The sequence below is a fragment of the Mauremys reevesii genome, linkage group 14 (assembly GCF_016161935.1).
Source record: "Mauremys reevesii isolate NIE-2019 linkage group 14, ASM1616193v1, whole genome shotgun sequence".
Taxonomy (NCBI): Eukaryota; Metazoa; Chordata; order Testudines; family Geoemydidae; genus Mauremys; species Mauremys reevesii.
The window spans coordinates 9677737-9703563 of record NC_052636.1 but is presented as its reverse complement, the minus strand read 5'-3'; the positions used below and the strand labels follow the sequence as shown (position 1 = coordinate 9703563).

General features: G+C 52.3%; 1 protein-coding gene and 1 non-coding gene across 2 annotated transcripts in view; both read left to right on the top strand.

Annotated features, from left to right (window-relative positions):
• LOC120381873 (zinc finger protein 250-like) overlaps positions 1–25827 on the top strand; it is a gene marked incomplete at its 3' end in the record, with an annotated part of 102755 nt that overhangs the window by 46475 nt on the left and 30453 nt on the right. The gene's annotated exons all lie outside the window — the stretch shown is intronic.
• On the top strand, positions 21935–22008 carry TRNAT-GGU. Its single transcript has one exon. It is a non-coding gene; the product is annotated as a tRNA-Thr (tRNA).

Here is a 25827-nt window from a genome sequence, read left to right as displayed (position 1 = left end):
AATCCTCCAATTTGTCTAGGTCACTCTGGACCCAAACCCTGTCCTCCAGCGCTTGGATTCTTTACCTGCTTTCACAGAGCAAAGAGCACATGTTCCATGATTTCATAGGGCAGAGTTTTGTGCTATCGGGAGCTTTCTCTGTGTGGATTTGACAGGTGGATCAACACAGAGACACATTGTGACCCTTCTCAGGGTGCTGAGGACTGTGAGTCTCCTTGTTGCCACCTGCCACAAGGAAGAGGGAGTTTTGCATTTGGCAGCTGGATGTTAGTGACCAAACTCACCAGCCTGCTGGAACTCAGGGACCCTCCTCTGAGCTACAGCAGCGACCTTAACCCTTGAGTTCCTTCAATATGTCCCCCTCTGGGGTCTAGCCCGGACCACCAGATCCCTGGTGAAATCCCAGATCCTCTCTTCCCCAAGTATCCCAGGTTACTAGTTTTACTGTGGACCATTGCTACTGTATCTCACACAGCACCTAGTACAGTTATCAAACAAGCAAAAAATTTATTTCACAGTGGATAGAGATTTAAACAAACAAACGTGAGTGATGGAAACCAACTGTTACCAACTAAACAAAGGCAGAAAGTGATAGAATAGAAAGGCCAGCACAAAAAACAGAGAGAGGAACAATAAGATACTAAAAGGATAATGGTTGGAACTCTCCATTTCTTTCAGTCTTTGGACTGATGGGTAGTAGAGCTGTAGCAACAGTTGAGGAACTGTTTAATTAGTAAATTAAATCTAAGGTTTGAGCTGCTAGTGAAGCATTTTCCACACTCACGGCATTCCTAGCGGCTCTCTCCTCCATGGATTGTTTGATGCCTAATAAGGTGCGAACTGCGATTGAAGGTTTTCCCGCACTCAGTGCATTCGTAGGGCCTCTCATCTGTGTGGATCCTCTGATGTACAGAAAGGGCTGAGCTGTGAGAGAAGTTTTTCCACACTCAGGGCATTCAAAGGGCCTTTCCCCTGTGTGGATTCTCTGATGTTTAGAAAGGTTTGAGCTGCTAGTGAAGCATTTCCCACACTCACGGCATTCAAAGGGCCTCTCCCCTGTGTGGATTCTCTGATGTTGAGAAAAGTTTGAGCTGCTAGTGAAGCATTTCCCACACTCACGGCATTCAAAGGGCCTCTCCCCTGTGTGGATTCTCTGATGTTGAGAAAGGTTTGAGCTGCTAGTGAAGCATTTCCCACACTCACGGCATTCATAGGGTCTCTCTCCTCTGTGGATTGTTTGATGACTAATAAGGTGCGAACTGCGATTGAAGGTTTTCCCACACTCAGTGCATTCATAGGGCCTCTCCCCTGTGTGGATTCTCTGATGTACAGAAAGGGCTGAGCTGTGAGAGAAGGTTTTTCCACACTCCCGGCATGTATTTTTTCTCTTTCGCCTGAGGATATCCTGCTGTGTTGTGGTTTCCATGAGGACCTTCTGAGTTCCCCAACAGGAAATAAATTTATCCACTTTCTTCCCTGGCTGGTTTCCTTGATCTGTTTTTGGTCTGTGCTGAATCTCCCAGGATCTTCCCTGCTCATGACTCCTAGACACATTCCTTTTCGATCTTTGAGATAATGCTCTGTTTTTACCCACTCAACATTTCCAGGCTGAGAATTCCGCTCCTCTTTCTCACATGCCATTGCATCAACAGCTGTGATAGAGACAGAAACCTCAAACAGGGATGGAAAGGGGAAGACCAAACAAAAACAAGTGCTGAGGACAGGTCAAATAAAAATCAGGAGCTGAACTCCCCCAAACTCTTCCCCCAAACAGGAGAGAGGAGGGGGATGAATTCAGCCTTCACATCCCATCCAAATACGCAGGGGGAAGGGAGGAAGCTACTGCCTGGTGTCTGCTAGGAGCTATAGGAAGCCATGAGCTATATTTATCCTGAGGATATGACCCCTGCTAGGGACAATAATGAACTGAGAGACCTCCCCAAGAGCTTTGTAGGGCATCCCAGATGTTTCCTTCAGGCACTTACAGATTCTGAGGTGGTTTAATGTTTCCTCACCTGTGCAGGAAGATCTCAGGATCTCTCTTCCCTCTGAACCCTGGAGGTCTGGGACCCATGGGTCTTCCCCTTGTTCCAGCTGGGAGATCACATCAAGTTGGAAAACTAGAAACCCTGCTCAGATGAAAGAAAACAAAGGAGTTCAGTTGATTTCATAAGACTTGGTCATAAAAAAACAAACATTCTATTAATTTAACTTCAGTGCTTAGTGTGACCTGGTGGGCCAGGGGAAGTTCTCACTGAAAATGCCAAAGTTAGGACAGGCTGAAAAAGGGAGAGCAGATGCTCCCAAAACTGATGGTTAACACTGAAGTTAAACTCACCGACCAGTCACAAACTGTGCTTCTGATCCCCCACACGGTTTATCGAGAAGCTGAAAAAAGAAATCACAAGGCCCCCTTTATTGCATCCCTGTTCTCTGACTCCCAATCAGCAACTAGGTCCAGTACAGTGAGAGGTTATTTAAAAACTCTGCTCACATAAACAGTGTTCCTCTGACCCCAAAGAGTCACCCACATCACCAGGTCAGTATAGGTTTGGATAGTACCCAAAATTCCATCCTTCCAGCCAATCCTTTAACATCTAAACTAAAGGTTTAAACGAAAGAAAGACAGAAAGAAGTTAAATGGGAACGCAGTCAGATACATTCCAAAATGGATATATCAGGTTCTTAGCAGTATTGGTGAGTTGCTGGCTTGAAAGTCCGTCTGGAACACATCCATAGCTTGGATGGGTCATTCAGTCCTTTGTTCAAGGCTTCAGTTTGTAGAGAAGTTGCTCCAGATGTAGAAAGGGGGATTGAAGACAAATGGAGATGATGCAGCTGCCCTTTATATTCCTTTTGCCATGTGGCCTGTACCTCCTGTGTTCCAAACACAAGATTCACAGCACATGGCATGGAAAAGCCTTGGAGTTCTCATTACACAGGCATACCCCGGCATGTCTTGCTGACTCAATAGGTGTATCCCCTTGGTCCTTTCCATGGGCTCATTGTACAGCTGATGATCGTCAATGGGCCATCAAACAGGCTAGGCAGTGTTGATCCCAATATGTCTGGGGGTGTCACCCAGAAACACTGCACAAGTCTGGAAATACAGACTACATATCTATAACTCACAATACAAAGGTGATACAAACATAGAAATAATATTATCATACTTGGCAAATCATAACATTTTTACTGACACCTTACATGGCATATCTAGCACGATTCATTGCAATTTTATCAGATTATATTATTATTTTATTATTAATACCAAAGTGTCTCACAATTCCATACAGTGTCACACTTGGTAAACCAGTGAATTCCCAGGACCAGTTCCCTAGGGCCTTGAAGATGCCCAACACTATGCTTATAAGGGACTGAAATACCCACATATCTGCTGGGAACACACACACAGACACTGTGTCAGTCTACACCCCTGTGTTCACTCTTCTAGAAAATTATGATCAATTTTGTACGCAGTATGGCTTGTGAGGTATCATTTGAAAACGCATAATCTACTGAATATTATCCTCCTGTTAAAATGTGTAGTAACACTGTATGTAAAGTTATGAGATTTTACAGTATGATATTACTGAAAATGTTACAATTCTGGGGAACACCCACAGAGCAGTTCCTCAGAGACAGCAAGGCAAACAGCTGGTCAAACAGCCAGTCTCCTGCAGGGGGAAGGTGGGAAGAAGACATTTACATTCCATCACAGGGACCTCTTGAAGCTGTTGTGGAAAACGACCACACGATTGATTTTGAATCAGCTCAGCCTGAGGCTCTTCTCTTAGTTAAAAGTGCGCAGGGGGAGACAGCTATTGGAATACTGTCCCCCTGAGCTAAAAATCACACAAGCCTTTTAAAGCTTAAAACCCCAAACAACGACACATATGTTGCACGTTAATTACCTTATTTGGAATATATTGCAAAATATGATGCAAGCAATGTTGGAAATAATTAAGAAAGGGATAGATACGACAGAATATATCATATATCATAATTGTAAGAACAGCAAATAAATCCATGATAGACCCACATCTTGAATACTGCATGCAGATGTTGTCGCCCCATCTCAAAAAAAGATATATTGGAATTGGAAAAGGTTCAGAAAAGGGCAACAAAAATGATTAGGGGTATGGAACAGTTATGCCAGACCTAACCCCCAGTTTCACTTGAGCAAACAGGAGCTATTTGACACTGTGCGATACGGCTCCTGTGCTCTGTTCCCAAAGTGTTCTGCAGCAGGGGAGGGTCTCTGGTAGTGTGTGTGTGTCACTGGCATATTGGGGTGATGCTGCAACAGGACAGAGTAGAGGTGGCATTGTGGGGCTGGCATGAACCTTTTCTCTTCATTTCCCCTTCCAAGAACCGAGGGGACAGGAACCCTTACCCAGTGAGGTCACAGTCTCATAGTTCTCCTGCATGACATCCCAGTAGAGGGCTCTCTGAGCGGGGTCCAGCAGAGCCCACTCTTCCCTGGTGAAATGCACAGCCACCTCCTCGAAGGTCACCGGACCCTGAAAGAGCAAGAGTCCAACACTCAGGACCTCTTTCCCCACTCACAACCCCACTATTTGTGGCAGAGAGGAGCCAATCAAATGGAAGCTCTGGGTGGAACCCACTCAACAGAGTCCAACCCCCACCCCGCTCAGAGTATCCAGCAAATACCAGGATGAGGGGTCGAAGAGAGAGCCCCTTGTCTCTCCCTGCAGATCCATCACACACCTAGTAGCCACTGACCGATACAGGAGATGGAGCCCCTAGCAGGGTCCAGGGAGAGCTCCCTGGTAGGAAGCCCAACACCCTCCCAATTGTGAGGAGCGGGATATGAAGGGAGAGGCAGCTCCAATAAGCCTGACTCATGGGTGCCCCCTTCATATCTCACAGCAGCCGCTGGTTAGTGAGGTCAGGCTCCAGCACTGGGAGTCTGGTCAGTTTGACTAGCTCCATGTAGGTGAGCTATTTTCTTTCTTCACAAATTAGGCACTTCCACCTCCGAACCTCCTGGGTCTGTTCCTAGAATCTAGGGCACTTATTAAATAACTCCCAGCAGGTTTGCCACACCCTGGCCTAATCCTTTCTCCACCCTGTGCATTTCCTGCCCTGCTCCAACCTCCAGACCAGACTGTGCAAACCTTCCCATCTCCGGTGTATTTGCTCTCCCTCTCCTCCAGCAGGAACCCACCAGCAACCCCCCGATAATCTCTACCTGAGTTGGCTCCACTACAGCCATTTCTCTTCCCTGTCCCACGCCAGGCTGGGATGAGCTGGAGGAAAACATGGACACCATTCTGCAGCCTGTCTGGGGGAGAAGGGCAGTTGTAGGCGTTTCAGAACCGGTTTTAGTTAACTTCACATCAGAATTCCCCCAGGCCCCTTCCCTGCACACAGACACCCTAGATTCTGCCATGCAGGGAAATGCTCAGTCTGTTTATAACAATGTAGACCTGGCCCCTCCTGCCATGCTAAGCCCAGACACATTTTTAACCTCCCTTCTCCCTCCTCACCCCTAACAAAGTCTGTGAACACAAGGCTAGAAAAGAGCAGAACCAAAGGAGTCACTGTGGGGGATTCCCTCAGACACTGACCCCACAGCAGCTACACCCCAGCAGGGGGAATATGGAGTCAGGAACTGGCTTTTCCTCTGTCTGATCCTTGTTTTGTTCACTGGAAAGTGGTTTTGCCCAGGATGCAGCAATACATGTGTCTGGGTGGAAATCTCTCCCCCCTCATTTCTCCCACTGCCCCTTTCAGTCTCTCCTTCCCCTGTCCTCTCTCCCTGCCCCTCTGGCTGGGAAAGTCCCATTCTTGGGGGCTTTGTTCTCCCACGGCTGGATTTTCTCCTGGCAATTGCTAATGGGAGGAGAAATAGGGAGGGGCTGTTTGTGCAGAGTCACTTTCTTGCCAGACCCGAAGACTTTCCCTGAGGTCTTTCAGTTACCTGGAGACTCTGGCTCAGAATTTAGTATTAACAGGGCCCAGGGCTGCCCTAGGGGGCTAGGACCAGCTGGAGAAAGTCATCCCCTGGGCCAGGCAGAGAAGCAGCTTTAATTCAGGTCACTTCCCAGCACAGAACCCCGCTGGGGGAGCAGCAGCTGCTAAGCCTGGTCTCCCAGATCACAATGGAGGCTGCAGCGTCTGACCCAGGAAGCTGAACCCCAGTATCCTGAGCAGAGAGGGACAGAGCGTTTGAGCAGCTTCCCTCCTTTAGCTCTCTGGGGAGATCAGCTAATGAGAACCCTCCTCACAGGGAGAATTGCTGATCTCATTTGCCCCATTGTTGATCCGGAGTCACTCCTTGTCTTTCCATACAGTGACTCTGGATTAACAATGGTCTCAATGAAACCAGAGTTCAGAAAGAATGAGTCCAGAATGCTGTGGAAGGGACCATTGTGCGGCAGTGCTGACCCCCTTCCCACCTCCCTCACCCCCAGATCCAGGACAAGGACTGGACAATCTAGGAGAATGGAACTGGAACTCCCACCTCTTGCATCCGACGAAGTGGGTATTCTGACTTGCATCCGAAGAAGTGGGTATTCACCCACGAAAGCTCATGCTACAAAACGTCTGTTAGTCTATAAGGTGCCACAGGATTCTTTGCTGCTTTTACAGAACCAGACTAACATGGCTACCCCTCTGATGAGTGTTTGATAAGTGGCTAGAAAGTTATCACAGTGACTGGACCTGGCCGGGGAATGTCGGGCAGTGCTTGGAGCCAGGATTCTGGCATAAGCTAATCACGGAGAAGAAGATGGGTCAGGAGCAGCCCCCAGCGCCCCAGCCAACCCCCCCCAGATATTCCCTGGGACCCAGCCCCCAGAGTCCCTGGCCAGGGACCTCAGATACCCCTCATACCCCCACCGGCCAGAGAACCCCCACCAGACCATCACTGCCAGGTTGGGAATCCCAAAGGGTTCCCCCCACCAAAAGACCCCAACAGCCAGAGACCCCCCAAAAGGGACCCCCACTGGGAACTCAGTCCCACACTGCCTACCTAGATCCCCTCCCCCCCACCCTCCAGCAGGATCTGCTCTGCCCTTTGCCTGGCACCCCCTCCTCCCCCCTGCGGGATCCCCTGATGCTTTACAGGGGCACCCCCTGGCCTAGCGCCGGGATTCTCCCACACACACTCTGTGCACTGGGGACGGCAGCGATCCCAGGAGTCTGCGGGGAAGCCCAGACAGAGCCCTGGCACAGCACCAGGCTCCCTCTAACCCCCTGTCCTGCCTCCCCAAGAGACGCCCACCCCGGCTGTTCTGCAGCCACCAGGCCCCCAGCGATACCCACCTCCAGGACCCACAGCCTCAGGGCTGGGCACATCACACCCACCCCCTGAAACCCCAAATCTCCAGAACCCACCAACCGCACAAGGGTACCCCCGGCCCAGCCCCCCCGAGGCCCCCGCCACAATACCCCATCAGCTGCTATCTCCCCACACAGCCTCACCCCCACCCTGCAACACTGTTACCTCACAGTGCCTGAGAAGTGGATAGAAAGTGACCACCGCCCCCTGCTGGCCAGTCACACAGGCAGAGGGAGCCCTGGGGGATGCTTCTTGAACAGGAGAATGGAAGGCCTGGAGGGACAAAATAGATAAGAAATGTCCATGCCTGTCACTCGCAAATAATGACCACCCTGGATCCACCCCAGAGGTGGCTGCATCTTAGCACTGCGGGAAGCAACCCCTCACCGAGGCCATTTGCCATGGGGTTTGGGATACTTCTCAACTCACACTGCACTCAGAGTGACCTCATCATCCCGTGCCAGCTGGAGAAAAGAAAAGGGTCCAGCCAACTCTCCCGTTACCAGCAGGGAACCACTGATCCCCAAACAGGGGGAGGCCTCTGGCTTTGATGGCTATTAAATATCTGGCTGGTCTCCTTCTTCGGCAAACATTTTAACAGAGGTAAAGGAGGGAACAAATGATTCTCAAAGGAGTCGGGAAAGATGATCTCTGGGCAATTTAACCCCCTACAACATCCAGGATGGAGAAGAACTCAGGGCAACAGGTTCCCTCGAAGGAAGAAATTGCTGGGATTTAGAAACACGGAGAACAGCCCCAAACCCGATAGGATTTTTAACTGACATTTGATAATGACACAGAAAGAGGCAAAACCTGAGCTTTGAGAGCAATGTTCAGAAATGAAAGAGTTCCCAATCTGAGACATTTTGGATCCACTTTGCAAATTATAGAGAGGAAAGTGGAAAATCAGAGGGATTTTATATCAGTTGTTGATAGGAGGTAAAATCTGAGTGTTTCACATGAATATCTGATAAATGAATAAAGAGGAAATGGGCAACATTTGCAAACATTTTATATCCAGGTTCAAGAATCTGAGCAAAGGTGTAAACCTGAGATTTTCTTGGTATTTTATAATTAGAGAGACAGGGGAAAATCTCAGGGCATATTCAATTAGAAACAGACAACTAGAGAGCAGTGGGGCAAATGTTTAGGGTATTTTATATGAACCTTTGAGATTTGCACAGAAAATGTGTCACAAACTGCGTATTTGATAACATGAGAGAAAAACACCAAGATCTGAGGGGATTTTATATTGCTGTTAACGAACTAGTGGTAGAAGATGACAGAACAAGGAGTAATGGTCTCAAGTTGCAGAGGGGGAGGTTTAGGTTGGACATTAGGAAAAACTTTTTCACTAGTAGGGTGGTGAAGCACTGGAATGGGTTACCTAGGGAGGTGGTGGAATCTCCTTCCTTAGAGGTTTTTAAGGTCAGGCTTGACAAAGCCCTGGCTGGGATGATTTAGTTGGGTTTGGTCCTGCTTTGAGCAGGGGGTTGGACTAGATGACATCCTGAGGTCCCTTCCAACCCTGAGATTCTATGATTCTATGAAAACGGGAACTGTTGGACTGGATTTTATACGACTGTCCAATACATAAACACAAAGTGATGGTTCCCCCACCCCCACTATTGCCATGGGCAGCAGGGAGCCCTTTGAGGAGCTGATTAAAAGGGCAAGGGAGGGGGAGCTGGAAGGTCCCTGGATAAAGGAAGGGGGCAGCAGTGGGGGACGGGTGGGTGACTGGCAACTGATGGTTGGGGGTTACTGTGTTGGTAGTTAGGGGGAAGCAACTGGGAGTGGGAAACGGGGGTCTGGGCAGTCCCCATGGGGGACACGTGCGCCTCCCTTCCCTGCCCTGGCAGAGACCCGGCATCTCCTAGAATATCAGGGCTGGAAGGGACCTCAGGAGGTGTCTAGCCCAACCCCCTGCTCAAAGCAGGACCAATCCCCAACTAAATCCCCAAATGGCCCCCGCAAGGAGTCAGCTCCCAGCCCTGGGTTTAGCAGGCCAGTGCTCCAACCACTGAGCCATCCCACCCCCACTCCAGGGGCAGCCATGTGCTGGGGAATGACTCAGGGCAACAATTTCCCACCTGAACAAGGACAAATCGCTGCAGATCAAATGGGTGGGAAAATGCCCCTCACTAGAGAAGATTTTAAACTGATGTTTGAGACTCATGGGGAGAACGGGGGAAATCGGGGGAGACGGGAGAGCTGATCATTGGAGGGGAAAGGGGGGGGAATCGCCCCAGATTTTATAGCCCGTGTGAGATACTGAGCGAGAAAAGGGGCAGAACTAGAGAGAATTTCTATCGGGCGCGAGAGGCAAGTGACACAAACAGGGACAGGATCCAATTAACCCCCCTCCCCCCTTCCCCCGCCCGCCACTCCCGGGAATTTCCTGGCTGCCCAGAGACAGTTCAAACCCCGCATCCCACTGACCTTCCTCCTACAACTCCAGCTTCTCCCCTCCCTGCCTGATACCCCCCATCCCCCCCACACCACAGGGGATCCCCCCCCGCCAGGCCCCAGTCTGTGCCCCCAAATCCCACTGGGGCTGAGGCAGCTCTGAGGCTTCTCCCAGGTTCCCCGGGGCAGAGTCACTTTCCTTCCCAGCCCCAGTGCCCCCCCCGGGGTCTCTCACTCCCCGGGGGCTCCGTGGGAGGCTGGACACCAGGGATGCAGGACGGCAGGAATGGGGCTGACAGGCCTCCTGTTCCTCAGTCTCACGGCGGGACCCAGGGGGCTCGTCACTCTCCGGCTCGGGAGCGCTGGGAAGACCCGACCGTGGAGGGGCCATAGCTGGGGGGGGCGGCCCCGCGCAGGCGCTGAGCACGTCCTTATATCACTTCTGTGGCGGGAAAAGTGCTGAGGAGATGGAACGCTGAGGGCTGGTTTTGGCGGGAAAAACCGGTTTGGACTGGTTTGAGCCTGTCCCCTGATGGTAAACAAGTCCCCTCTCAGAGATGGAGTCCAGGGGTCAATAGTTCATATGCTCCAGATTGGATCTTATTTTAAAGCCAGTGATTTACTTCAGCAACATCTTATTAACCAACTAATTGAACCTATTGAACAGTTTATACTTCTCACACCTAACAATGAGATAATAAAAGAACACAGACAAACCTTGTCAGTAACGGCTAATGTCCCAACTCTGCGCTTGTTGCAGGGCTGCTGCTCAGGGACAGGAACCTCCTGGCACCCAGCCTCCACAATCACTCAGGCTGCACTTTCTGCACGACTAGGTGCTGGCTGAGGGGGGCATGAGAATTGGTGGCCTCTGCTGCAGGTGATGGGAATCTCAGGTATTTAAAGCCATGGCCTAGAGGAGGGAAGTGCCTAACTCCAGAGTCTGCAGCTGCCTAGGGCCAGGGCTGAGGATTTAGAGTCCCTAGTGCTGCCGTTGCAAGGTTGAAGCAGGCTCAGCCCTGCCATTGCCACCCCTCCTGCGGCTAGTAGCTGCAGCTGGCTAAGGCTGGCCTCTGGGACCTGGCCCCATGGCCGTAGCCAGAGAAGCTACAAGTGGCTCTGTGACTACTGGGGCCATTAAGCTAGAGCAGCTAAAGACACTGGAGTTCACCTCAAGGAACAGAGGTCACCAGTAGGACAGGAATGTCAAGGGGAGCAGGGAAAGAGGGAGCAGGTCAGGCTGGCAGAGGGAGCTTCCAGCTGGGTGGGAGCATGTCCAAAGTAGAAAGGAAACAAGGGTGGGGAGAGGTGGTGGTGACCAGGTAGCAGACTAGCATGTAGATGGGAGCAGAGGGAGAGAGGCTGGTGGCTTCAGATTCCCAAGGGCTAAGTCCTGACTTTGGGGAGATGGTGTTTGCGGGTGGCTGGCTCACATGGCAGGATGGAGGCTGAGGGGGGGATCTGTCAGAACTGAGCAGGTATCTGCTGGCTTTAGAACTGTGAGCTGAGACTAGGACCACATGCCGTGACTGGTGACATGGGGGGTACTGGAGACATGGCTAGAGAAGGTCTGAATGAGGAAGGAGATAAATCTGTGGGGAGTTTCCTTGATCACTATGAAAGTTCTGCTCACTGTGGACACTGGTAAACCCACATGGGTGTACAGCTCAATAAGAAAACCCGGGGGCTGAGGGAGCTGTGTATGGCAATGCGTACAGTCATGGAGAGGTGTGTGATCAAAATGAAAAATGTCTCTGAGGTTCAGTAGCGGGTATGCTATGGCACCAATGGCACTGCCCCACCAGGCCCACACTCGGAGTCCACAGTGACTACATACGGCCTACAAATATGTTTGGTACCAGGACCCACAGAAGGTTAATCTGGCGCTGATTGCCCGAGCACTATTTCAGCCCCACATTTTTGGGTGGACCTCCCACAGTGGGAGCTGCAGAGCCCTCCCCCGCAACACACACACACACACACACACACACACACACACATATCCCTCCTGGTGTTGGGAGGGGAACAGGAGAAAGAACAAAATAAGCAAGAGAAGAAGAGAAAGGAGGGAGGGATGGATGGAGGAAAAGGTGAAACAAAAAGGACAAACCCCAATGTCTCCAGTGATTCTAAGGGACAAAATCCCAGGTGCGCAATAAAATTCTGCCTCCTTAAGCTTGTGTTTTCCATGCCTAGAATTCAACTGTCACCACATGGCTCAGACTGAACAGGTTTTACACCTCGAGGAGGCTCTTACCTTCTAAACAGGGACGGCTGTTTTCTAGTAAAATCACTAAAAGGGAAGGAGAAAACTCGAAAGAGGTTCCTCCTGGCGCTCACGTCCGTGAACCCGAATACTCTCTCAGTCCTCAAAGAGAGACCTGGAGAAGGAGACTTGCTGAAGCAAAGCCACAGGGGTCTCTGAGGTTTCCCTGGCCCCTCGCCCCTGTCCTGCCTGGCTGATGTCAGCATCTCTCTGTGAGGTCACCACCTCCCCACCACCTTGGACCAATAGGCTGAGGTCCTGCCAAAGGCCTTTGTGATGTCACTGCCACACCCCTCCCTTGCTGTGCCAATGTCCTGCCCCTGGCCAGGCATTTTGGAGGTTTGAGCTACTCCCTGGGGATCACCCCACTCAAGGAGCGTTCGTTCTAGGCAGCAAGCCGGCTAGACAGGGAAACATCAGACGCTGCTCCCAATGCTACACTCAGTTTTTCAGAAATTAGTCGACTTTATGGCCAGAAGAGACCATTAGAGCATCTAATCTGACCCCCTGCATATCACAGGCCTTCTGTAGGACACCATAGCTACTTTTGGGGCAAACACATTCCAGAAAGGCATCTGGTCTTCATGAAATGACATCAAGAGATGGAGAATCCATCACTTTCCTTGGTAACTTGTTGCTGTGGTGAATCGTCCTCACTGTTGAATATTTGTGCCTTTGTTGTAATATGAATTTGTCTCTTTTCACCTTCCAGCCATTGGGTCTTGTTGTGCCTTTCTCTGCTCGATTAAAGAGCCCTTTAATACCCAATCCTTTCTCTCCATTAAGGCACTTCAGCACTTCAATGAAGTCACCTTTCAATCTTCTTTTGAGAAGCTAAATAGGTTGAGCTCTTTCAACAGCTCACTAGAAGGCATTTTTCTCCAGCCCTCAGAACATCTGGTGGCTCTTTGCTGCCCCAGCTCCAATTTCATTGATGCCGTGTCACCTCCTATGACATTATTGACATAATCTGTAACTGTATAGATCACCGTTGCGACCACTGTTCTATATTCGCAGCCAATATTGTAGAAAGGCTGTTGTGTAAGGGGTCTATGGAGCAGTTCTGACTGACTGATTATAATTATGCTATCTCTAACTGTGTATCATTTTTGTAGTTGATGTTATGAATATTGGCTCTATGCTGCCTGTATTTCAAACTTGTGCTCTGCTTCCAGGGAACACCCCAGCCAGCCAAGTTGGTGTCAGTTCTGCCTAGCCTGCTTGATGGCCCATTACAGACCATCAGCTCTACAATCGGCCCACTGAGAAAAGGCAGATACGCCTTGTGACTCAGCAAGCTATGCAAGGACCTGCCTATGGACAGAACTCTAAGGTTTTTTGATGCCATGTGCTTAGGGAGATGTATTTTCCATGCCCTGGTTCCTCGCTGACCCAGAGAGAACAAAGGAACACGAGAACAAAAACCTTCCCCCACAGATTTGAAAGTATTTTCTTCCCTTATTGGTCCTTTGGGTCATGTGCCAACCAGGTTATCTGAGCTTTTTAACCCTTTACAGGGTATTTTATGCTACCTGTAGCCAGTGGTGAGCTGCAGCCGGTTCGCACCGGATCGCGCGAACCGGTTGTTAAATTCAAAAGCCCCCTTTAGAACCGGTTGTTCCCGGAGGGACAACTAGTTCCAAAAGGGCTTTTAAATTTAAGAAAAGCTGTAGCAGCTCCCTGCCCTTCCCCCAGCCCCAGCTCACCTCACTCTGCCTCCTCTTCAGAAGCTTCTGGCTTCTCCTCCCCCTCCCAGGCTTCCCACGAATCAGCTGTTTGCGTGGGAAGCCTGGGAGGGCTGAGAAGAAAGCAGCGGCTTCCTGCAGGTGAGCTTGAGCTGGGGCGGGGAGCGGGGATGCCAGCGGGAGGGGAGGGCTCCAGGCGCTGCGCCGCCCGGTGAGGTCGCGGCCGGACCCTGGGGATGGGCGGCGCAGCTCCTGCCTGCCGGGGTCGGGTCCAGCGGGGTGGGGCGCGGCTCCTGCCTGCCCGGGTCTGGGTCCAGCCGTGGGGTGGGGGCTTGGCTCCTGCCTGCCCGGGTCCGGGTCCAGCCAGGGGGGCCCGTGGCTCCTGCCTGCCCGGGTCAGGTCCAGCGGGGGGGGGCGCGGCTCCTGCCTGCCCAGGTCGGGTCCAGCCGGGGCGGCTCCTGCCTGCCCGGTCAGGTCCAGCCGGGGCGCGGCTCCTGCCTGCCCGGGTCGGGTCCAGCCGGGCGGGGTCGGCTCCTGCCTGCCCGGGTCCGGGTCCAGCCGGGCGCGGCTCCTGCCTGCCTGGCCCCCGGGTCCGGGTCCAGCGGGGGGGGGCGGCTCCTGCCTGCCCGGCCCCCGGGTCCGGGTCCAGCGGGGGGGGGGGGGGGCTCCTGCCTGCCCGGGTCCAGCGGGGGGGGGGGGGCGCGGCCTGCCTGCCGGGCCCCCGGGGATGGGGCCACCCGGGGGGTGCAGGACCTGCCGGCCCGGCCCCCGGGGCGGGCACCGGGTCCAGGTAGGACGGTAAGGGAACAGGGAGGGTGTGTTGGATAGAGGGCAGGGGAGTTGTGGGGGGGAATGGATTAGTGTCAGAGCGGTCAGAGGGCAGGGAACAGGGGGATTGAACGGGCAAGCGGGGAGGCAGTCAGAAAGGAGAAGGGGTTGAATGGGGCAGTTAGGGGTAGGGATTCCCGGGACAGTCAGGGGACAGAGAGAAGGGGTGGTTGGATGGGGTAGGGGCCCAGGGTGCCATCACAAATCAGAGAAGGGGTTGGATGGGGTGGCAAGGGGCAGTCGGGACAGGGAAGGGGGTGGATAGGGCATGGGTCCTGGGGTGGGGGCTGTCAAGGAACATGGGGGGGTTGGATGGGGCAGGAGTCCCGGGGGGGCATGACCCCTCATGGGGTGAGGAGGAGGGAACCGGTTGTTAGCATTTTGGCAGCTCATCACTGCCCGTAGCTATACATTTATGACACCCTGTAAATAGCAATCTGCAGAATCTGATTCTGAGAAAGGGCAGGGTGAAGGGAAGTGGCTTCAGCAGATTTACTGAGCATGCTCAGTGCACCATAAGTAGCAAATTCCTACACGCAGCAGTTTCTCACACTACACCTGAGGCAGCATGAGGCAGGGGCTCCATCGCTGTCCAGACCCCACCCAAGAGCAGATCCCCAGGGGCTGCGAGACCCTCAGCTTCTGGGACCTGTGTGTGGAGTCTCTCTTCTGCCCACCCAGGGCTGCCCCTGGGATCCCTCTGGCCCCTGGTGCCTGCAGCCTCTGGCCACTGCTCCAGCCCCTTCCTGGCTCCTTCAAGCCCAACCCAGGCTGCAGCTGCCACACTCACCGGGCCAAGGACTTTCTGAGGTGGGAACTAGCCCCATCTCTGCCAAAGCCCCGCCCCCAGGAGCTGCCCGCCCCCAGGCTGTGCCAGAGCCCCGCCCCCAGGAGCTGCCCCGCCCCCGATCTGTGCCAAAGCCCCGCCCCCAGGAGCTGCCCCGCCCAGTTTGGTTTGTTTTTGCCGGGTGTGTGTGTGTGATCCAGATGGAGTTAGAAGAAGTTGGGCTGCAGAGGCTCAGGAGATGGAGGGGAACCCCCTGGGTGTCCCAGTGTTGGCCAGGGATTGTACAGCACCTAGCGCAATATGGGGTCCCAGAGCTGTAACTAGCTATTTTTGCACTCAAAGCAAGAATATAAAAGTGCCTCCCCCCACTGTGCCACCCAGCCCCCTTGAAACACCTCCCCAGCACTGCCCAGCCCTGTGGAAACAATGTCCCCAGCACCGCCCGCCCCAAAGAAACAAACCCTCCTTCCCCAGCACCGCCCCACTGAAACAGGTGTGGGCCAAAAAGGAAGGTTGGGGGGAGGGGGAAGAAATGGCCCCCATAGGGTGACCAGATCACAGCAGTAAAATAGGACCTGCCCCCTCCCTGCTCGTCCCCATCATCACACCCCTCTTCAACCCCTAGCTCCCCGCTGGCCTGCTGCGTTCCTCCTAGTCAGTCCCCCACCCACCACTCGCCTCCTTTCACCTCCTCCCTCCCCGGCCAGAAACCCCCATCCCTGCCCCTTGAGCCCCTGCTGGCTCACTGCTCACCTCTGTGCCCACCTGCCACTTGCCAACCCGCTCGCCTCCGACTCGCCCGCCCCCCAGTATAAAGCCTCATTCAAAGACCCAGGGGTCACCATATTACTGCACCCAGCAGTCACTCAGTGCAGTTGTAGATAAATCTCTGCATTATGCATTTTTGTATAACTTGCCTATGACTTTGTATTGAACCTTGGTAATATGTTATAGCGGGCCCCTAAGGTAGTGTAATTAAGGTAATAGAAAAATGTCTTTTTGCTAGAAGTAGAATAAGATCTTCCCCCCACTTTGTAATCAGTTGCCCTGTGGAGTGAATGAGGTGGGACTGAGGAAGGCGTGGAAGGCAGCACCTCCAGACAGCTGCACCCCTTGGAGAGGGGCTGGGAGCCCGACCAAGGCCAATCAGACTTGGCAAGTGGGCTGGCTAGAGAAGAGCTGACACACTGACGGCCTCGGGGGTTAGGAGCAAGCACCTTCCTGTGGGAACCCCCTCTGTGCAGCACTGGGACAACCCCCAGCCCAGAGAAAAGCAGCAAAAAGGACCAACAGACACTGTCCCAGATTTTGAATCTGAGAGATTTGCCCCTCTCCATCCGCCGACTCGCAGCTGACCTCCTCACCCCCCCCCCCGAGTATGGACCCCCCAGGGGTCACTATATTACTGCACACAGCAGTCGATCACTGCAGTACCCAACAGTAAAATACTGACAATGGCGCCCCCTCCATCCACCGACTACGCTCGCCTCCTCAACCCGCCCCACGTATCAGTGGCAGCAGGTTTGTAGAAGTTTTGGTGGTGCCCAGACCACTCAGAGCCTGCCCCCCCCCGAACTCTTCCCCACACTTGCCTAAGGCTCTGCAAGGGAGTTTGGGTTGGGGGAGGAGGTCTGGGGTGCAGGCCCTGGATTGGGGCAGGGGTTTGGAGTGTAGGATGGTTGAGAGGTTGCGCTCTGGGATGGAGTCAGGTGCAGGCTCTAGAATGGAGTTTGGGTGCTGGATGCAGGCTCCGGGCAGGGGCACAGGGTGGGGGTGGCTCTAGGCACCAGCAAAGCAAGCAGGTGCCTGGAGCAGCCCATTTGCAGGGGCGGCAGCCAGCAGGGATCGAGCCTGGGAGCGGAGAACCAACAGGGAGCCCTGGGAGCTGTAGTTCCTTGGTTAGCTCCCTGCCTATAGAGCCAGCCCTGGAGCAGGGAAAGAACCAAATTTCCCAGCATTCCCTTGGCTGCTATCACCTGGAAAGGGAGGGGGAGGGAGTATGGTAGCCGAAACCTCATGCTGCACCTCGCTGTGAATGGAGAGGGGGGTGGCACTGTGAATGGGGAACAAATGTGCCCAAGGAGTAGGCGGCTTTGGCCCAGAAGCAGCAAAATTCATCAAACATAGAACTGGTTCTGACTTATTTCCTTGGTCTTAAAAGAGAACAACAAGGACCTGAGTCTCCTCCCTGTCAATAACTCCCTGCTCAGCCAATCAGGGTACAGACTGAGGACGGGAGGCTGAGGGTTCTCACCAGAGAGCCCAAAGGATGGCCCAGGTCACTGGTGGGGATCACTGCCCGAGCACTACTTCAGCCCCACATTTTGAGCACTCTCCCGCAACACACACCCCTCTCCTGGTGTTGAGAGGGGAACAGGAGAAAGGACAAAAGGTGAAACAAAAAGGACAAACCCCAATGTCCCCAGTAATTCTAAGGGACAAAATCCCAGGTGCGCAATAAAATTCTGCCTCCTTAAGCTCATGTTTTCCATGCCTAGAATTCAACTGTCACCAGATGGATCAGACTGAACAGGTTTCAAACCTCCAGGAGGCTCTTACCTTCTAAACAGGGACGGCTGTTTTCTAGTAAAATCACTGAAAGGGAAGGAGAAAACTCGAAAGAGGTTCCTCCTGGCGCTCACGTCCGTGAACCCGAATACTCTCTCAGTCCTCAGAGAGAGACCTGGAGAAGGAGACTTGCTGCAGCAAAGCCACAGGGGTCTCTGAGGTTTCCCTGGCCCCTCGCCCCGGTCCTGCCTGGCTGATGTCAGCATCTCTCTGTGAGGTCACCACCTCCCCACCACCTCTGACCAATAGGCTAAGATCCTGCAAAAGGCCTTTGTGATGTCACTGCCACACCCCTCCCTTGCTGGGCTAATGTCCTGCCTCTGGCCAGGCACTTTGCAGGTTTGAGCTACTCCCTGTGGATCACCCCACTCCAGGAGCGTTCGTTCTAGGCAGCAAGCCGGCTAGACAGGGAAACATCAGACGCTGCTCCCAATGCTACACTCAGTTTTTCGGAAATTAGTCGACTTTATGGCCAGAAGAGACCATTAGAGCATCTAATCTGACCCCCTGCATATCACAGGCCTCCTGTATGACACAATAGCTACTTTTGGGCAAACACATTCCAGAAAGGCATCTAGTCTTCATTAAGTGACATGAGGAGATGGCAAATCCACCACTTTCCTTGGAAGCTTGTTCTTGTGGTGAATTATCCTCGGTGTTGAATATTTGTGCCTTAGTTGTAATGTGAATTTGTCTCTTTTCACCTTCCAGCCATTGGGTCTGGTTAGGCCTTTCTCTGCTAGATTAAAGAGCCCTTTAATAGCCAATAGTTTCTCTCCATTAAGGCACTTCAACACTTCAATGAAGTCACCTTTCAATCTTCTTTGATAAGCTAATCAGGTTGAGCTCTTTCAATAGCTCACTAGAAGGCATTTTTCTCCAGCCCTCAGAACATTAGGTGGCTCTTTGCTGCCCCAGCTCCAATTTCACAATATCTTTTTCAAATGAAGACACCAAAACTGGAGGCAGTATTCCAATATCAGTCTCACTGAGGCCGTGTCACCTCCTGTGACGTTACTGACATAATCTGTAACTGTATAGATCACCATTGCAACCGCTGTTCTATATTTGCAGCCAATACTGTAGAAAGGTTGTCGTGTAAGAGGTCCATGAAGAGGTTCTGACTGAATTATTATAATGATGGTATCTCTAGATGTGTATCATCTTCATAGTTAAAGTTATGAATATTGGATTTATGCTGTCCCTATTTCAAATTTGCTCTCCTTCCGGGAAACACCCCAGCCAGACAAGCTGGTGTCAGTTCTGCCTAGCCTGCTTGATGGCCCATTAAGGACCATCAGCTATACAATCGACCCATTGAGCGAAGGCAGATACACCTTGTGACTCAGCAAGGTCTGCAGGGACCTGCCTATGGACAGAACTCTAAGGTTTTCTGTGCCACGTGCTGGATAGAGTGTCCTTGGGACAAAGAAAGCAAAGACCACATGGCAAGAGACTAGAAAAGGCTGATGCCTCGTCTCCATCTTGTCTTCATTCCTGTTTCATACCTCTGGAGGGACTTTGCTACAAACTGAAGCTCTGCACCAAGAACTGAATGCCCCATCCCAGAGGAGGATGTACTCCAGAGACTTGATTTGAACCTGCAGTTTATTCCATCACCGCTACAAGCCTGAACCAAGAACTTTGCCATTACTGTATGTGAAGGGTTAAAATCCATGTGCGTTTTGTATAACAACCTGATCTATGGAGTGTGCCAGCTCTTTTCCAGACCCAAAGTCCAGAGTATGGTCAAGGGACCAGAGGCCTAGCAAATAGTGATCAGCTAAGAGAAAGCTGGGTAAACAGAAAGCCTTGCTTGCTAAGATAGGGCTGGTCAGCAAATTGCCAGGTGTTGGAGCTAAGAACTAAAGAATTGTGTCTTATTCAGAGTTGCAGATTGAACAAAGAATCCCTATTCCTATTGTGTTTGTTTCTTCTGTAGGGAGACGTTCTTCCCACAGATCCAACCTCGAGTTTATGAAAAGTTGGCACACGTCAGTATAAGATATGGCATCCTTCCACCTCCCTTCCAAGGGACCAATGCCTGCCTTAAGACACACAGAAAACAATCTTTATTGCCATATACTTTAACTGTTTCTTTTCTGTAACCCCTAGGAATGTACCTGTTGGACAATCAAAGGAGTTGCTCCTTCCTATGGATCCCAAATCAGAATTCAACATATATATTTTATACTAATAACATTTTATCAAAGTATTAATGAAATGTTAACTTGCTAACTTGAGACCATGGGTGGAGACATTATCTAATCTGTTAATCATTGGCTAATGTGCTTATCCTGTCTTGCAAAACCTGTCCTGGGGTATGGAACTACCTAGCCTCTCACTTTCCCCCGCCCGTGGAAAATCTATATATTCTATTGTAATTAATTAATTACCAGTGTCTCTGAGCCTAATATGCCCACTCCGCCAGCACTGTGTGTAATAAACTCCTATTCTTGACCTCTACACGGTGGAGATTTGTGTCCTTCACAGACACCTGCTGAATAAAGAGGAGATTCAGCATCCATCTTGGCTGAATGTGTCTCCTCTCCCCACAGCTTGGTGATTTTGAGGAAATGGAGAAGACTGCTGTACATCGCTTGCAAAAGAAACAGGTCTTTTGGTGACAAGTGTTGAAAGGAGCCATTAGACAAATCTGGAGACAGTAAAAATGTCCCCCAATTGAACTGGCATCTGTGGATGCTGAAGCCACAACACAGAGCACTAAACACTATATGAGAACGGGTGGTGTCAGCAGAGTCTCTACCAAAGCCTTTTCCCACCAGCAGGGGCCTCTCTGTGCACAGAACTCCTGGTAGCGTGATGGCTGCAGGCAATGGAGAACTCCATTTTGGCATCTCTTTTGTGGTGAACATCTGCAGTGGCTATTAAAAGGTCTCTAGACAGTGATCTTTGTGAAGAGCTGGCTGAAGAACCTTCCTACTAACCAGGAGAGCCTGGCTTGGCCTGCCAGTTCTTCCTCGCCAAACCTAGTGTGTCTGTTGGCTCCTTTTTTTGTATCTCTTTTCAGAAAAAGAAAAGATCTGTCAGCAGAATCCTTCTAAGTGCTTGTTCAAGACAGAGAGAGCCTTCCTTGCGGCTAAGTCTTGGTGCCATGGGGCATGCCTCACTGCTGCACCTCCTGCTGACCATCCTAGCAATTAGCTCTGGTTCACCGGTGCGCCTTCATCTAGTAGCGTCTGGCCACCATCGGTTCTATCATTAGGACCCATGTTGCTCTCAGGACTTCAGTGTCCTCTTACGGACACAGCCCTCTGGCTGTGCCCCACTCAGTTCTCTCCCCCCTGCTGGGGGGGGGGGGGGATGTCTTCTACCCAGACACTTGCCTCAGTGGCCGGCTGCAGTCCAGGGTGTAGCCACCTGTGTCAGTGGCTACTGAGGCAAAAGGTGTGAACCTCCAACCCTGCCATCTGTTCCCCTGGACCATTTCCCAACAGACCTAGAACCTTCCTCCACCTTTGTATAGGGCCTTAGTCTGGCAGTAGTCAACCAGGAGGTCACTCATGTACCCCTTACCCCAGCACTACTCTGATCATGGTGCCCTCCCGGCTCCTTCCTGGCAGCCAATCCTCCCTCCTCAAACTCCAAGGAGTGACTAACTCTTGCTGTGCTGAGCAGCTCTTTATATATGGGCTGCTCCAGCAAGCCTTCTCCTGATTGGCTCTCCCAATAAGCCCTTTCTTGATAGGCTGGGTTCTGCACAGCCTCTTCAAGGCTGCCTTAATCTTTCTCCTGCTTGTTTCAGGCAGACAGCCCACCACACATGGAAAGTGGCAAATGAGAAGTCTGGAGCTGAAGGAAAGGTTACCATGACTCAGAACTGAGCCGAGGTTGCTGCAACTGAAACACAGATCACTAACCATTATCTGATCACAGTGACTGGTGGGAGAGGCACATGTTAGAAGCCCTCTGTCTACTCAGCTGTGGCTTTGTGTGTACAGAGAGCCAGACACCTCAAGGTCTGCAAGTCTTGAGGGAAATGGGGAACGTCTGTACTTTCAAATTTGCAGGTGTTGACTTGAACCATCAAATGAAACAGTTGCAAATACTTTCTTCAGGCAGGCACCATGGCTTAGCTGGCTAAAGCACCTGTCTGGTAAACAGGAGATCCTGGGTTCAACTCCCAGTGGTGCCTTGGTGTATGGCTTTTGTCTCCTCTGCTCACATTTTCCTGCGTCTTCCTAGGAAACAGAAGAGGCCTCCCTTGGTATCCAAGTCATTGCTTGCTAAGGAAAAGGCTTCTTTGGAGAGAAGCATTGGAAACAATCAAATCACAAACCTGGAGTTGATGAAAACACTGCTATGACTGGCATTGGCATGGCGGTTGCTTCGACTGCAATTGCTGCAACACGAGAGCCTGCGCCACACATCCTTGTGATTCCCTGGAGATGTTCACACACACATGTCATGTCACCTTCCTTTTGATTGTCATTTGATGAAAAATGGAGCGGTTGGGAGAAAAGTCCCAGAGAGTCACACCGTGGCTAAGCTGGGTGACTCACCTGCTGGGTGGAGTTAGGGATGCAGCTCCCAGTAGTGCCTTAACAAATGTGTCTGCTCTTCCCACCTTTTGGTGAATCTTTTGCGGAAACAGAGAAGACTGCCTCTGCCTTGCAATGCAAAGGCTTGCAAAAGAAACCAGTTGTTTTTTCTGACAAGTGTCAGAAGGAGGCACATAAGAAATGTGGAGACAAGGAAAAGGTCATCGTAACTCAACATGCATCCATGGCTCTTGAGGCCAGAACGCAGAGCACTAAGCACTGTATGACCACAGCAAAATCTAAACTTTACACCTTATTACACTAGGCTGTAGTTAGGTCAAGCAATTTTCTCATCCTACTGGATGTTACCATCCTTAATACATAGAATTCCCCTAAAACCTGGATTACTGTCCTCAGATGACCTTCATTTTCTCAGGATTCCTGCTGCTTCCAGCATAGGTGGGGGAGGAGAAAGGCAAAAACATGATGCCACAGTCTCCTATTTTATATCCTTAGTTCAAGTGTCTAGAAGACACTTGCCCAGACGTGTCCGGGTGGGCTCTGCTGAGTCACTAGGATGGGGAATCCTCCTGGTGTGGTCTCATAGACTTGAGCGGTCCCCACAGTGTTGTGTTTGGGCATCTGTCACTGAATTGGAAATCCCTTAATTACAATTCCTCTGCTGATTCATGGCTGTTGAACACCCTCCTCGGCAGGGGTCACTAGCAAAATTATAGCCTATTTCAGTAACAACCATACAGCAAAATGCATAACTTCACACACCCTCATGCTATACACATTTGGACAGAATAACCGATTTCAGCAGATCATGACTTTTCATACGATAACTTACATGGAATGGTTGGTAGGACATATCACAGCCATATAGGAATGATGACTATGTGAGCTACAGGGAGCTATTTTGAAGTACATCATGTCACAAAAGCCGATAGAGACTGGCCTTTGGGAAGAGCTGGCTGAAGAGCCTTCTGAGTAACTGAAAGATCCAGGCTTGGCCCTGCCTGTTTGTGCTTGCGAACTAAACTTGTCCGTTGGGCTCCCTTTTTTGTGTCTCTTTCACAGAAACAGAGCAGAAGTTCTTGGCCAATCCTTGAAAGTGCTTGTTCAAGACACAGAGAGCCTCTGTGCTGGGGCAGGGGTAGGGCTGCAGGAGGTGGTCGGGGGTGGAGGTGCTTACCTCGGGCAGCACAGATCCCAAAGTGACTGGCACACACTCCCCTCTGGCAGTGGCTCCTAGGCAGTGGGATACGGGGGCGGGTCAGCTGTGGCGTTTGCACTCAGGGCTGCAGAGATATGCCGGCCACTTCCAGGAGCAGTGTGGCAGGGAGGGAGGGGGCAGAGTGGGCAGGGAGCCACCTTAGCGTTGCTGGCACATCTCCGTGTATCACTTGGGGAGGCATCAGGTCTCTGTGGGCTGCCTGGGGCAGGGGCAGTGGCCAAGGGGGCTCAGCCACCCCTTTGCCTCCTCTCACCAGGCTCCCAGCCCATCTTGCCGGCCGACAGGGATTTTAGGGTGCAGCAGCGCGAGCAGGAAGGGCGAACCACAGCGGCTGCCTGCCCCACATGCAGGAAAATGGCTTGACCTGCTGGCCCCACGGACTAAGGCACCAGGTCTCCAGCTTGCCCCATTCGACCCAATGGGTTGATCTTGTGGCCAGAATTATTTGCAGTCGGGATTTCCCCCAACAGTGCCCCACAGGGGTCCAGGGTCAGCTCCAGCACAGGCCGCACAGGAAGGCTTAATGCTTGAGCTGCAGTGCATGCTGGGCAGGCTCTAAGCCGGGCTCCCCATGGCAGGAGAGAAGAAGACTGGGCCCCTGGAGGGGCAGGCTGGGGCTTCCTGGATCCCATTTGCTCACAGCCAGCGCCCTGCCCCCACTCCCATGTCATCAATGGCGCCCCCAGGTCAGCCAGAATGGAGCAGCGGTTTTCACTGCACCAAGTCCACTTATGGCTTACAGGCAACTCCCAGACCCACCACAGCCCACCATGTCGGCCAGAAAGGAGCCCACTCAGCCTCGCCATTGCTGCTTTTCTGTCCCCCCAGAACCCCGCTTCTCCTGGGCTGCAAGGAGCCACCCCTGGGAAGCCAAGAGGCAGGCACATGATTCTGCCTCCCAGCAGCCAACCGCACCTCCCCCGGCTTTGCAGAACGAATGGTGATGCTCTACTAACCCCATTTAGCCGCAATGAGGTGCTTAGCTTCTGCCCTGCCTTCCTCAGCTCGACTTTCCTCTTTTGCCCCATTCCTGCCTCACTTCCTCCTTTGGCAAGTCACGCAGAGGAGGCCAGCAGGAAGAGCCGGCCTCCACCGGCCAACCTCCAACAGCAGAGGAGGCCGAGCCACAAGCCTCCAAAAGGTGACACGCCGCACTCCTCTAGGTTCTCCAGCCTGATGCCAAGGTGCTTTCTCCACTGCTGTCAGCACCCTCTGTCATGCAGGGGTTGGAGTTATCCCAGGGACAGGCCAATAGGAGGAGGAGGAGGCCTTCCTGAACAGCAAGGGGATCTGGGAAAAGGAAGCCAGCATGTTTCTGTCTGGTTTTGAACCAGGGACCTTTTGCGTGTTAGGGAAACATGATAACCACCACACTACAGAAACTCCACCTGCTTGGCTGTTGCTCACTCTGGCACAGACCGATGGACAAACCTGGAGAAAGTGGTGGCAGCCCTTCAATGGGTCAGCTGGCAGAGCAGAGGACTGGAGCCGGCACTCAGGAAGTCGTCTTACGTCACCCTTGTGACTCCAGCTTGAGGGAGAGCTTCTTTTTCTTCCCCTTGCTGACAAAGAGCAAGAGAAGAATGAAAGGTCAGGTGGGCCAACTCGGTGCAGAAGCCCATGCTGCCTTTTCCTGCTGCATAGCCTGAAATGAGGGACTCGTGGCAGTTAAAGAAACTGCTGCACTTTCAGAAAACGTCCCACCCGTGCACAAAGGGGTATAGAACAGCCTGTTAGTCTCGCACGCTCCCACCTGAACTACTTCAGCAGCTGCTCGGTTTCATTTTGGCCTCCTGCTTTTCTGTCTGGGATGTTGTTGTCAGCTATGGCACAGAAAAAGGACGCCATTGCGAGCGGCTCATGAAGACAAGATTCACTTTTGCCTTCCTTGCTCGGCTTTACTCGCTTCCTCGCCCTATTCCTGCCTTAGTTCCTGGGTTACTTGAAGGCGACGGGGGCCAGCAGTACCAGGAGGAAGTTGGGCAGCTAGACCATGGTGGCAGAAGTCCTGCCGCCACTTGCCACCCCACTCTCTTCTCCCAACCAGGGCCGGCTCCAGACCCCAGCGTGGCAAGCACGCGCGTGGGGCGGCCTTTTCCCGGGGGGGCGGCAGGCTGGGCCGGCGGACCTGCCGCAGTCATGCCTGCGGGAGGTCCACCGGAGCCCCGGGATGACCGGACCTGCCACAGGCATGACTGCAGACGGTTCGCTGGTCCCGCGGCTCGGCTGGACC